This window comes from Cyprinus carpio, chromosome B25 (assembly GCF_018340385.1).
Source record: "Cyprinus carpio isolate SPL01 chromosome B25, ASM1834038v1, whole genome shotgun sequence".
Lineage (NCBI taxonomy): Eukaryota > Metazoa > Chordata > Actinopteri > Cypriniformes > Cyprinidae > Cyprinus > Cyprinus carpio.
In genome coordinates, this window is record NC_056621.1 from 11,875,860 (window position 1) to 11,890,326 (window position 14,467).

The 14,467-nt window shown below is 37.4% G+C and overlaps 1 protein-coding gene and 1 long non-coding RNA gene across 3 annotated transcripts in view; one reads left to right on the top strand and one right to left on the bottom strand.

Annotated features, from left to right (window-relative positions):
• LOC122133881 (G1/S-specific cyclin-D2-like) overlaps window positions 1–14,467 on the bottom strand; it is a 151,331-nt gene that overhangs the window by 86,139 nt on the left and 50,725 nt on the right. The window lies entirely within an intron of this gene.
• On the top strand, window positions 4,780–12,247 carry LOC122142451. Its single transcript, XR_006158612.1, has 4 exons — window positions 4,780–5,094; window positions 6,761–6,904; window positions 9,907–10,021; window positions 12,115–12,247. It is a non-coding gene; the product is annotated as an uncharacterized LOC122142451 (long non-coding RNA).

Below are 14,467 nucleotides of genomic sequence, written 5' to 3' on the forward strand. Positions count from 1 at the left end.
AAACAAAGTCATCAAAGTTTAACGTTTTGTTGTTGTTTGTTTTACAGTATTTACATATGATCTATTTAATGATTTATTCAATGTACCTAAATGAGGAAATATACATTTAATTTCTTTCTGTAAATTCATAATAAAGTAATAATTACTTTCTGAAAAATGTATAATAAAGTACAATTACTTCCTGCAAATTCACTAAATTGAAGTATTTTCAAAAAACAGTGAAAAGTTTGACTCCTTGTCACAGAATTACCGCATTTGAAACTTGAGGTGTCAGAAAAGGCGCAGCAGCACCAACGTGTGCATCAAATTTTTGAGTGTTTGTAATATCATACTTCGGTTTAAAATTCCCTTGTGCTTCTATATCTGCACTGTGCATGTTTTTAGCTCATCCTATTTTCCATAGACCTGTAATTTGAAGGTACTTAAAATGCATCCGCCACAAAGCAGATCGGCACTGTGGCTCACTGAGGCTTCAGATCCACCAGGAGACGAACCAGCATGGGAAGACAACAAGAGCCATAAGCTCCAAATTATTGTAATTATCATACGCTTCGGGAATTTCCTGTAGCAGATAATGGGGTATACGAATGTCATATGTAAAGTGTTATAAATGTGGAATTGTTTCATATAGTCGCTGATGGGCCCAAGATGGAGAACTCTGTGCACTCTGTTGCAGTTAAATTCACACATGTCCTGGTGTGCTAACTATAGGAGTGGTGGTCACCGACCGATTACAGAGCTGAGAGACTTCAAACGCCCTTTAAAAGGAAGAAAACTAACATGACTGCCACCATTGAAGGGCAGATGCTAAAGCAAGTGTACAACTTTCCAAAACCAAACTCAAAACAATGTTGAGCTACTGTAAATGATTGAATTACTGTAAACTGTTGTTATTATTATTATTATTTTAATTTATTACTCCTGCTTGCTAGGAAATTGTTAGGAAAGAGATGATGCTGGCATGGAGAAATAGTCAAGACACAAAACATGATAATAATGTGACTACAAACTTTATCAATGCTGAGAACTTACTGAATCAAATGTACATTTCCTAAATAGTTCAATTCCAATTCAACTCAGTTTAATGGTAACATTATTATTATTGGAAAATATAATATAATAAATTAATATAATATAATATAATATAATATAATATAATATAATATAATATAATATAATATAATATAATATAATATAAATAGTTCAATAATTAAATAAATAGTTCAATTCCAATTCAACTCAGTTTAATGTTAACAATATTATTTTTGGAAAATATAATATAATATAAAAAGTTTAATAGTTAAATAAATAAATTGTTCAATTCCAATTCAACTCAGTTTAATGTTAACTTTTAATTATTATTTTTATTATTATTATTATTATTATTATTATTGGAATATATAATATAATTAGATATTTAAAAAAATATTGTTTTTTTAAAATGCTATGTTTAAATATGGGGGCAAATGAAAAAGCCAAGAATGTAATTTTATTAATATAATTATAAACGTAATTATAAATATAATTAAATAATTATAATTAATATAATTATAAATATAAATGCTATAAACTCAATATTTAAATAAATACTTTTTAAATTGTAATATCATATGTAATAGTAGTATTATAATTCTACAAAATAAAATCCTAAAAAATTATCTGAGGTGATTATGTAATTGATTTGATGCTTAATGTTTAAACACAAAGAAACAAACACGGATGGATGGATGGATGGATGGATGGATGGATGGATGGATGGATGGATGGATGGACGGACAGAAAATGATGAACAGAGAGAGGATTGAGATAAAAAAAAAACTCAACATGAGCGCCGTGTGTCAGGGCTCCAACCAAAGCTCAATGCTAAATTAAATGTAAAATAAATCTAACTGTGTAGGGTTAGTTTCTTAGCGTATATATATCAAAATGGTTCCATACTGTCCGACTAAACATCTATAGTTGTATCGTAACATAGCGAAGGCTACGAACTATGCAAAAATTCAAGATGCCTAGATTGGCTGATGAGGAATGAAGCGAAGGCAGTGTTTTATATTACAGGAGTCCTTGGAGGTAACTAAATATGTCTACATTTATGCAGGAAGCATGAAAAGAAAACAGCAGCAATGCTCGCATGCAATCCGCAACTTTCAAAATGTCAACCCACACATGAAAATACTTTTCAACGCACATGACGTCAGATTATAAGCGCCGACTTTTTGGCCCATAAGCTGCACCAGTCCCCCCCACTCCATGGCTCTGACAAGCACCCTGAAGTAGGTGAAGATCAAACACTGCAGCCTGGGGTAAATTATATCAGATTCCACTTTGTTACGAAGGCCTGTGTTTGCTTTCCGACATTTACAGTCGAGGCCGACCCTCGCGGAGGCCCCTCGGTCTCTTTCTCTCTAAATCCCGACAGCCGCTTGCGCTTGAGTCGAGGGGTGGTGGGGGGGGTTGAGGAATAAAGAAAACGAAGACCATCTGACTTCCATTGCTCAGCTCGGCGTGTGTGTTCCGTTTAGCCACTGGTATTTGGATGAGGCGTACGGCACAGTTACCAGAGCCCCGCTCCGAAACGTGTATGATGTCATTGAGGTTCCATCATTACAGGCTGCAGATGAGGCTGCTGTGGATGGGCCGGGTCAGTTCCCACGCTTGTTTGGCAGAGATCAGCTCCTGCAGCCATAATGTGAAGAAGCTTCTGGACAAGATTAAAAATGGAAGAGAATGAAAAAACAAGGAAGGGTGAGGATCTCCTTTGTAAGACTTCCTTTTTTTAGGTGCTCCCTCCTCGCTCGTTCTGAACGGCTCTTATGTTGCATTCCATATCAGTGAGTCTGTCTAAGAGGCCCCACTTGCGGGAGTCTCTTGTTTGATAAACACAAAGAAGTGCAAGGAAATACAGTACAATGAAATGCACTAATGTCAGAAAGCAAGGGCTCTGCTGATTTCTCACTATTAAATCTTAATATTGATGATGTTCCAGCTGTTTATCTGTGTGAGGCATGTGTCTTTGGGTGTGCTGTGATGTGAGATGCAGAAACCAGCACTTCCTGTAGTTTCTGTAGCTCAACTGAAGCATGGCGTTAGTAACATCAAAGTTTTTTTCGTGTGTCCATACGTCCCTACTACATAGTAAGGGAAAAGCAGTTTGTAAAATAAGCAGTACGTTTGAATATCAAGTATTTATAAAACAGTAGCCGAAAAGATTGTACCCAGATTGTAAAGGGCAGGTAAAAGCAAAACTGTCAATGCCAAGATGACGGATTTACAGTACTGTACTCTTGGATTATATTCATATGAGGTTGTGAATTCAGAATTGAATACACCGTCTTTCAATAATTCATTTAGCAAAAGTGTTTGCAAAAAAATCATATAACTAATTTTAACTAGAAAAGTTTGCAGCAAAAAAGTTAAAAAGCCTACAATAGGCAGAACAATAGAATGACAGAATGAAGGATAGACAGATAGAACAACAGAACAAACTACAGGCAAACAGACAGACAGACAGACAGACAGACAGATAGATATATTTAAATAACAGCATCTTCCAATTGCATACTTAATATAATTTAAATCTCCCACTGCATATAAACATGTTAGCAGTGCAAAATTGATTTATACTTGTCATAAAGATGGGTTTTATTTTCATTCTACTATGCACACCTACACTGTCACTGTCAGGCACATCAGTTCCAGGGCATCAGGGTCACCAAGCTGGCATCAAGCAGATACCCATGAGGGTGCAACACTACCACTGCTAGCGTAGGGGGGTGGCAGACAGACAGGGGCCTACCAAACAGCTTGCGACCCTAACCGACAGTGGCTGGAGAACAATGAGCGCAATTATTGAAAAGAACACAGTCCAAGTCTGAGAGCCCTTCCCCGTCAAGTCTGTTTACTCGCGAGGGGGTTCGTAGCAGGCCACTGACCTCCCTAACGCCAGCGGTCCTTTAGAAGCGGCCGGTTGTCATGGTTTTCCTCCATCACCAATGACAAGTGTCCAGCTGGAAGGGCTTTCTGGGCCATTGATTACTCGACTGTATTCTGCAGATCTGCCTGAGCAAGTCAGAACAGCGGGACAAGGGGGCGTGACATGAAAATAAACCCTAGAGTGTGACGGATAGGTTTTCTGAAGGTTACAATGCTGAGGTAATATGGAAAGATTCGCCAGGGCTTGAACAATAATAAGTGGTGAATCACAGCTTTCATGGACCATTAGGAAGAAATTCCTTTTTTACTGCTTTTTTGGCTGCTGAGAACCCCAGACAACCGATCTGGAGGGTGTCAGTGGGCCGCCTTTCAGCAGGTAGGTGGGGCTAGTGGCGCATTACCAGTGCAGCCAAAACTCTCGGTGACTCCTTGCTGCAGGTGCCGTGATGCTCCAGGGAGCGAGAATCTGCTATGGATTCCAGCTAAAGAAACAGCTCCAGTTCAGCGCTGCAGCTCGCATGGTAGCCGAATTTGAAAGGGCAAAGGGGGGATCCTTTCAGCAGCGCTGATACCCAGTACAGTACTTGTTTCTGTAAATGAATAGACCTGTTGAAGAGTCTTGCCACTAACAATGAATAATAGGCAGCTTATGCGAGAGCGCCTGTGTCAAGTGCCACACAGAGCCGGGAAGGCAACCGAGGGGCGCCTGTTGCACTTTTTCACCAGCGCTGCTCTAAATCCTTGAATTGCATTTACAGCTTCCTTGCTGTATGTGTGTGTGTGTGTGTGTGTGTGTGTGTGTGTGTGTGATGTGTTATGTGTGTATGGTGTGGGTGTACAGAAGGACAGAGCTCCTCTGTATTGTATTGTGCAGAAGAAGGTGGAGCAGGAGCAGGAGGGGTGTGTGTTACGGGCTTGATGTAGGGGGTGTGATTGGTGCCAGAGTGCTCCAGAACTGCAGGGAACTCCCTCCAGATCCCAGCTGCCCAAGCCTGGCTGCAAGCTGCAAGCAAGTGCCAGGCTTCTTTCGGCCTTCCTGGAGGAATTCCAGCCTGCATGGGAGGAGGAGGTCGGAAAAATGCCAAAAATAATGTCTGGGCCTATATAAAGTTAATCTCATGGGTCAGACAATGCTGAGTCATAAAGAAAGCAAACACTCAGGTAAGTTTTTACAGAGGACTCGATTTCATTTGTCTTTAAGAGGAACAAAGAGCACATTGCAATGCTTAATCTGCAATACATGTTATTTTTCCAAATTAAAGCAGAATGGAAGAAACTCCTACAGGTCTAGGGCATGTGCAACAGGGCACGCTTTTTAAAATCTACAAGTTGTGGGCTGCCTGAAGGAGGCTTCTGCATTAGACAGCTTACGTTTAAAAGCTAGACAGTGTGAAACGGGTCGTAAAATGCTGCGAGACACTAAAAACAGTGTGAAAAATCACATGTTAGCCAAGATGCATCTTCTTTAGAGTGTTGTACCATACTTTGAAAAAATAAATGTCATACAGGATGATCAGAAGTGATGATCAGAAGTGATAGTAATGACATTTATAATGTTACAAAAAAATTTATTTCAAATAAATGCTGAACTTTCAATTTGAAAAAATGTATCATGCTTCCACAAAACATTTCTTGAGCAAATCAGCATATTAGAATGATTTCTGAAAGGATCATGTGACCATGTAGACTGGAGTAATGGCTGCTGAAAAATTGCCTTTGCCAACACAGGAATAAATTGATAAATTCAGCCTTGGTGAGCATAAGAGACTCATCCCTATACAGGTTGATGTTAAAATGGTACAAGTGAATCAGAGGATTCTGGCTATTCAGAGTCAAGTTTATCTGGAAGTATTTAATGCATTATTTGTCTAACAATCATGGGATTGAGTTTATTTTGCAGATAATTATGGCTTTTGTTGAGCTGATGGTCAGGATAAGCATGTGTTCCGAGCCATTAACTTGTGCGCTTGTTCTGGCAGCGGCTATACTTGTTTGGTGTAGCATACATTGAAAAGAGTGACAGTCCACAGTAAACTATAACACTAGGTGATTCCACAAGTTTATCAACAGGTGTTTCACTTTGGACTACTGAGCCGTCACTTACCTGCATAACAGTAGAATACAACTGAAAATCTCTTTCAGTACAGAGACGACACATAAAACAGAATTTAAAAAAATATATTAAATGTAAATACATGGTAACGGTTTACAAGAAGATTAAAAGGATAGTTTACCATAAAAAATTTATGACCTTCATTTTTCTGTGGAGCACAAAAGACAATGAAAATTGTCAATTAAATGTCCAGTTGTCCATATTGCCCATCCATACAATGAAAGTCAATGGGGTCCGATGTTGATTTGGACCCCATCGACTTTCATTGTATGTAAAAAATATTATTAAAAATATCTTCTTCTTGAACCATAGTGTAAAGTGTTACAAATTAATGCTTCTGGATCAAAGTGTTGGAGTAATACTGTACAGTTCCAAAAAAGTACAACAGATTATGGACTCTTGCTGAATCATCTACAACTAAACACTCAGAATGGACCTACTCAGAATGGATTTCTTTACTTTTTTTAGTGAATTGAGTATAAAAACAAAAAAAAAGGTGCAAATTGCAAATCAACCACACTATCAGCAGATGCAGTTCATTCTTAATGGTTGTCCGTAGAGTCTAGATCAATCCAAACCAGAAGCAAAGTATTTGTTTCCCTTTCCTGAAGAGTTGCTATTTCTGTTGGGCAAGTTTCTTTCTTGGGCATGTGACAAAGACATTGCTATTAACATACCGCCCTTTCTTTTTGTGTCTGAAATATATCTGATAAGAATAGCTTGGGCTGATGCCGCTGGAATCCCCCCGTGCCGCCTGCACTGTTGACTCCGGATCGACCTGGGTGGTGATCGTGGCACTTGGCAGAATGTATCACTTTCCCAGAGCTGCACAGAGGATGCCTTTCCTTTGGAAACCAGGTAATTCTCGCCTGGAATGAAACAATTGACCTGTGTGTCATCCAGGCGTGACCACACTATAGCATTGTTCCTGAAATAAGATATATTGTCCCTGTAGAATGAGCACGATTAGATTATCCTTTTCGGCCTCGTGCGCTCTTGTTATTCTACATGCCACACACTTCCCCTCTATTGATGAACACGTTTCCACAATGCCTTCCTGACTCGTCTGTGACGTTCAGGGACATCTAATGCACACAGTCAAACACCTGTATTACATTTATCCTGTTCTGAATAGACCAAGTGAGGGATAGAAATGCTGATGTGGCTCACACTCAATAACAAACAGTGCTAAATATCTGTGGAATTGGCACCATGTTGATGGTTTTCCATTTGTCTCAAACCCTGACCCACTGAGTGCACCCAAATATTTCTGTAAAATGCCCAGTGAGTGGAGATACAAGGACGTTCAGTTTTATCCAAAACAGATGAATGTGAATGTGTTTTTATATGTTGGTTGTTGTACGTATCACGACAGTTTGGAAAACAACCCTAACTAATAAGTGTCAACAAAATCAAACGTGAGATAAAAAAAGCATTTGCTGAGGCAACCATGCCATTTTCACTAGCTATTTTCTCATAACTCATGTTTCACAGGATTTGTATCTGAGCACTTCACAATGAAAATGCAATGTTGTACCGGGTGAGATACCAAGCAAGTTTACTACACCAGAAAAGCAATATAAAATGAGCTGGTTATGTGATGCAAAGATCAAAATATATTTGTTTAGAAATCATGCACTATGATAAAAACATACAGAAGTCATAACAATATTGTGCAATAAAAGGTGCAAAAAATGCACCTCATTAGTCATTAATAATCTGCCACTGTAACTGTAATTTGTGTGAAAAGTAAAAGTTTTTAAGTGTTTTACTGCCAATAGAGTTCAACTTCATCTTATGAATTTTATTTATTGGTATGTTTTTGGAGTTTTGCAAAAATGTAAATAGAGGCACATTTTTTATTAAGAAACTATGTTGATTTTTTTCTTCTTACATTTGACGCAGATCTGTATTACAAGTCTGTCTTGTTATTTTGATTTGTCAGCATGTTGGATCCAAGCAACATGGTAGGTTAAACTCTTTGCTAGTTCACACAATTAAACAGAAGGACATGATTTCAGTGGTGAACAGAGGGAGGACTTAATATTTATGTGTCATATACATCGAGGTTCTGGTGACAGATCCTAGACCAAGCCAATTTTTCCTGCACTGCAGTTCCTGGTGATGGTGGTGATAAATGTTCCAACACGCAGGAGCATGGAAAAACTCATTTCCTCCCCGGCTGAAAAGCGCCAAACACCCAGAAAGCCATCAAGTCTGACCGGTGTGGACACAAGGGCACAAGAGGAAGACAGAAAAGATAACCTAATCATCTTGTGCTTCCAGATGAAGCAGTCATAAAAAACATTCTATTAAATGCCACCAAGACTGAAGATCTCAAAACTGAACTACAAGATACTATAAACTCTAAAATTGCTCTGCGGAGCTCCCCCCGGCAGACTGGAGCATATTCCCAAGCTCTGCAGTCATTTCTAGCAATTAGCAGACCCCAACTGTGCTGTTAATAGTCTCTGAGGTGTGCTCTCCCTTCAGACCTTGCTTTGTTTTCCCACCCACCGCATTGTTCAAGAACGTTAACTTACTACACCGGCTTCTTTGAGCAGGACTCACCAGAAAGAGCCCACCCTAATGCTGGCACTGATGCAGGAACGCTGACAAATAGCATTTACCTCGAGCTCTCCTGCTAACATGCTGAGAGCTGCTGTTTGTCTAGATAACATGACAGAGGAGGAAGGAGAAATGGAGAGCATGCAAGCCAACTGGATGTGAAAAAATTCTCTAGTATTTCTTCGTTGAAGTATTTCACACATGGTGGTCGAGAAGAAGTCTTCCCTGCTTCATACGAAGATATATTATATAACATATAATAGTTTTAAATGGTTTATCTGGTCTGAGTAATGTTTCATAACAGATTCGCCTGGCATATATATCTGTTGGGTGTTTCTGGTAATAAAAAGTTGTTTTATTCAATTAAATGAAATTTAATACAAATATAACATGATTAACAAATAAAATAAGTTTACTATTAAAAGTAGTAACGTTATGATGTAAATAAAACTGAAATGTGCAAAAATGTTATAAATAAAAATTTATTATAAGTAACGTTTATAACAGAAGGTGTGAAACAGAATAGAATGCAGGTGTCTTGAAGTGTTATGAGACAAGATGCAGCCTAATAACAATAATAGATGCATTAAATTGATCAGATCGCTCAGATGATGTAAATAAAACTGAAATGTGCAAAAAAGTAAAAAAAAAAAGATATAAATAAAAAGTTGAAAATTAAATAAAATAAAATAAAATTAAATTAAATTAAATTAAATTAAATTAAATTAAATTAGTTTAAAAATTAAATAAAATAATTTAATTTTATTTTATTATTTTATTTTATTTTAAATTAAATTAAATCATGGGATTCCAATATTGTAACAAATGCAATTGTATTACAGTGGCAAACAAAACAAAGGTACTGCCATAGCAAACAAAACAAAGAATACATTTCAAAATAGCAAAGAATACAAAGGTATTGCCATGGCACAAAACAAAACAACATGTGTAAAAACTGATATGAATAAAAAAGTAAATTAAAAAATAAAAAGTTATATTATGTTGTAAAAATACATTAAAATTAAATGAAATGAAATGAAATGAAATTAAAATTTAATTTAATTTAATTTAATTTAATTTAATTTAATTTAAATTCATTTAATTTAATTTAATTTAATTTAATTTAATTTAATTTAATTTAATTTAATTTAATTTAATTTAATTTAATTTAATTTAATTTAAATTTAATTTAATTTAATTTAATTTAATTTAATTGTTGTGGTGTTACTAAGGTACCATAAAAAACAATACCAAACCATGTTTTTTACTCTTTTTTTTTTTCTTTTTTAAAGGTTAATCTAAGGTTAATCTAAAACTTCAGACGAACAGCTTGAGCACGATCAAGGCAGCTGAAAACCCAGAGGATTTCATTCACATTATTGGATAAACATTATGCTTCCAGAGGCGGTGAGTCACAGCAGCATCCCCTTATGATGTGGTCTCTTTTCCTGTCCACTCATATCCCCATTACCCACTGCTATGTCGTCCCTGGTGGTGTTTCTCGTAGGAACCCAGCGTGCCACACGTTTGTGACTCATCACAAATTGTTGGTGTGGTGGGGCACAACAGAGCCCTGCGGGGTGTCATAAGTGGCCCACGCGTATAACAAGCTTCAGATAATGATAGAGTTGACTGTAGTCTGTAGTGCACATGGCCTCTTAACCTCTCTCAGTTATTTTGGATAAAGATCATGTTTAGCATTCACTTCCTTAGCCACAAGCTCACCCAGCGATGATGTAGTGTTGTTAGACTGGTTTTTTTGATTGATGTTATGGGATGTTGTTGTGAGGTGTTGTTAACTCGAAAGCGAACAAGTGTGAGGTTTCATTTGAAGTACGCAGTTCAGATAAATATTCACACTGAGGATTCAAGGCATGTGATGGTAACTCCTGGCACTGTCTTAAAACTGATTCCTGGTTGTGAAAACTCAGCATCTACACACCAACACGTGGAGGGAACAACATCCACGGCGTTCTTCACAGGACTTCCCAGAGAGAATTCAGGGGGATACAGTTATGGGGGGGGGTTATGGGTTATGGGTTTCTGTTGCTCAGAAACAGCTGGAAAAGAGCATGAGAATAATGAAGGATCAGGGTCCAGTGCACTGCGTAGGATGAGGAGACAACAAGTGCTCCTTCAGAAGCCATCCAAAAATATGCTGAGCTCTTTGACTCGCCGTATATAGGCCAAAGTCCAGCAAGCTTTTCCAATAAGTGCTCTTTCCTAATAATATCATGGAAAATGTTCCATAAGGTTGTGGCATTTGCAAAACAGTCACATCAATATGATACATTTTTTGGATTGCCAGTGGCCCTTCAGATGTTTGGAAAGATAATTTGTATCTTTGATTATTAAGTTGTTAGATTGTAGCAAGTAAAAAAGTGTTTGTGTAAAACTGCTGTGGCAGAAACCACTCATTCAATACAATGTGGTATTTCTAAAATTACTGGAAAATTGTGTCATCGTTGACCCACCCTCGTGTCACTTCAATTTTTTTTTCCGGTGGAACACTTAAGGAGTTATCATCAAAACATTAAAGCTGCTATTTTCCATACACATAAAATACATGGTGATCACTAGCTGTTAGCAATTTGTTCATTTTATTACATTTTTTTTTTTTACAAATCTATTTGATAGGTCAGGATTTGAACGCAGGTCCAGACTAATGAGACAATTAAATTTATATAGAAAAATTCAAATTTTAAAAATAAAAATTGTCTGGGCAACCAAATCAAATTAAATCCTGCTACAATAAATTTAAATAAAAAATTTAACAATAAAATTTAGCAGCATGATACATTTGTACTGATTAATGTGAATCAAATCAACCCCATTACAATAAAATAAAATACATGTCATTATGCTGATTAATATTTATCAAATTATCACTTATTTAAAAATGAAAAAACAAAATATAATAAAATATAATGATGCCCTTAATTAATATTAATCATATTAACCCCTATTACAATAAAATAAAAATCTAAAATTAAATGAAAAATAAAATAAAACACTTTTAATTGAGGTAAACAGTTTTTTTTTTTTTTTTTTTTACTTTTCATTTAATGGGTCTTTTTTTCTAAGAAACAAGCTCATGAAGATGAATGTACTGAGTGAGATGAAGAGACTTATGAAGATTAACCTATTAGAAATAATAAAGGCAAAGTATATAAATGTAAACGTGAATTGGTGATTTCTGCCTTTACACAAACATTTTTTTTTCCAACAATTATCATGCAATTTAATTATCTGAGATGCAAATCATTAATTTTGGAAGTTACATTTGTCTACAAAAAAAGTCCAGAATCTCTGTTTGAATGGGTATGAAGTATCCAGATGTAATATTTTGCCTGAAATTGAAGAACTTTTTCTGCTTTCTGTCTTCATGGAATTACCTGCTAATGCACTTTTCCTACAAGTTCAGTTCTGTTTTGACCGACTGACACTTTACTTAGTAGGTGATGATAAATGATGATTCTTGTAATACTGTCTCTCCCCAGAGAACCGCCTGTCTGAAGTCATGGGGTTTAGCGGCACCAGACATCCTCCAGTCCAGTATGGGACCCTCAAACAGAGACCATGCCTAATCTGAAGCTGCCATTCTCCCTGCGCCGCAGACTTTTACAGTAAGCTGTTTGCCTCTGAGCTACTCCTCTCCATGACTGATGCACTTAAAATAAGAACAAAGCTATTCTGCCCCACTCTCTTTTTGCTACCTTCCATCTTTTTTCCCCCTCCTTGAAATTGCTGAATGCCCTGAATATTCATAACTATGTTTTTTTTCTAACAAGCATGCAAAATGGATATCAGAGCGTCTTGGCTGCCTGACAACACCAGGCTCTCTGACAAAGAGAGACTGGAGAGGAAAATGAATAAAAATGAGAAAAGGACAGTGAGAGTTGAGGTTGATGGCGATGACAGTTAAAGTTGTGAGTTTGTATTATTTGAATTAGGGTATGTGATGGGTTTAATGATTCATTTCTATTTCCTCTGTTTTAACGAAGTCAACCATGAATAATACAGACTTGCTAGAGATACTGCTAACTGGTCCCAAGACACTGAGAGGTAAAAACTGTAAAAACAAGTTGAAAACATGCAAGTGAAATCTTTCAAGTTGATTTTGAATCAAAACAAGACACAAATGTAATCGCAAAAACCTGCGACCTGCATACAATTCGTACAATAATTATTCTTAAAGACATTAAATATTAGAAATACATTCTAACTTCTGTTATGGTGTGCATTTCCGAGATTGAAAAAAAAAAATTTAAAATGGGGAACTGGATCATGAAAAATAAGTGTTACAAACAAAAATGGAGTGAGAGATTGCAGATTTCCAGGTCACATTGCTGGTGAGTGTTGTGGAGTGGAGTGTTGACATGAGACATGGAAGCTGAAAATCATCTCAATGTATACAGTTAAAAATCTTTTTCAAATCTATTGATTTGCTACCATTGCTGTAACCTTTATTATATTGGTCAACGCTCCAGTTACTGACATAGCCTCGGTTCCCTGAGATAAAGGCATAACGCTATGGAGTAAACTCCTGTTTTACTCTGTTCTGAAGCCTGATTTGTTCACGTTTGTGTAGCTGCACAAACCAATGGCACTTTAGCCTGCCAGAAAGGGCGGAGCCAACCCCTATATAAGTCGGCTCAGAGCGCCATTCATCAGATCATTCGACTGAAGCAACAGTCATCGATTCACGTGCAGCTTATAGCGCAACGAGTGACGCATCACTCATTCCCTTATCTCAGGGAACAGAGGCTACATCAGTAACCAGAGTGTACCCTTTTGAACAGTCTCTCCCATTGCATATAACGCTATGGGGAACGCATCCAATCACGCCGCACTATGAGCAGATACAGAATAATCTGCTCTGCAAGCCCAGTCTCGGAGCACTAGTAATAAGAAACCCTAAAAACCTGGGCACAGTGTGCCCCAAGCTAGTGGCTGAGAATCATAAATACAACTAGCTTCACCCAAAAGGGGGCATCTAAGTTGTAAAATCTGGCAAATGTGGACCCACACACCTATAGGGCATTGTATGTCTTCAGGGCTATTGCATCGACAATCCAGCGAGAAAGTCACTGCTTTGTTTCTGGCAGTCCTTTATGGCGGCCTCCAAAGCAAACAAAAAGCTGCTCTGACTGTCTGAACAGGCTAGAGCGCTATAGATATACTCTCAAAGACCTTACTGGACAGAGCAGGTTCTGACCCTGCTCACCATCAGTAGCGGGGAGTGCCAATAGGAAGATCACCTGAGCTCTGAACGGAGTCTAGAGCACCTTAGGAACATATCCATGTCTTGGTTTCAGGACGACTTTATAATCGTTACATCCAAACTCAAGACAAGAGGCGCTGATTGACAGCACTTGCAAGTCACCCACCACTCACTTAACTGACGCCAAAGCTAGGAGGAGGGCCATTTTAAGTGAAAGGGGCTGCAAGTCTGCCAAACTGAGCGGCGCGAAGCGGGGTCCCCATAGGGCCTGTAGGACTATAGACAAGCCCCAATGCCGATCGATTAGCCAGCTTCGAGAGAATGGTTTGCTGCAATAGCTGCCACATACACTTTGAACATGGAAGGGGCACGCCCCTTATCCAACAGCTCCTGCAAAGAGGTTAGCACATGGCTAATAATTTTATAATATACATAATAATATATAGATTTTTAAATATGTTTTTGTTTGTAAAGCCATCTTTAACATTTTCCATTTGCCCACCAATTTATTTTATTTATATGCCTACTTTCATCACAAGTTTAATTATTTATATATGTATTTAAACAAGAATATGTGTATTTATACACACATTAATGTATTTATTTATTTATTTTTCATATTTATTTAT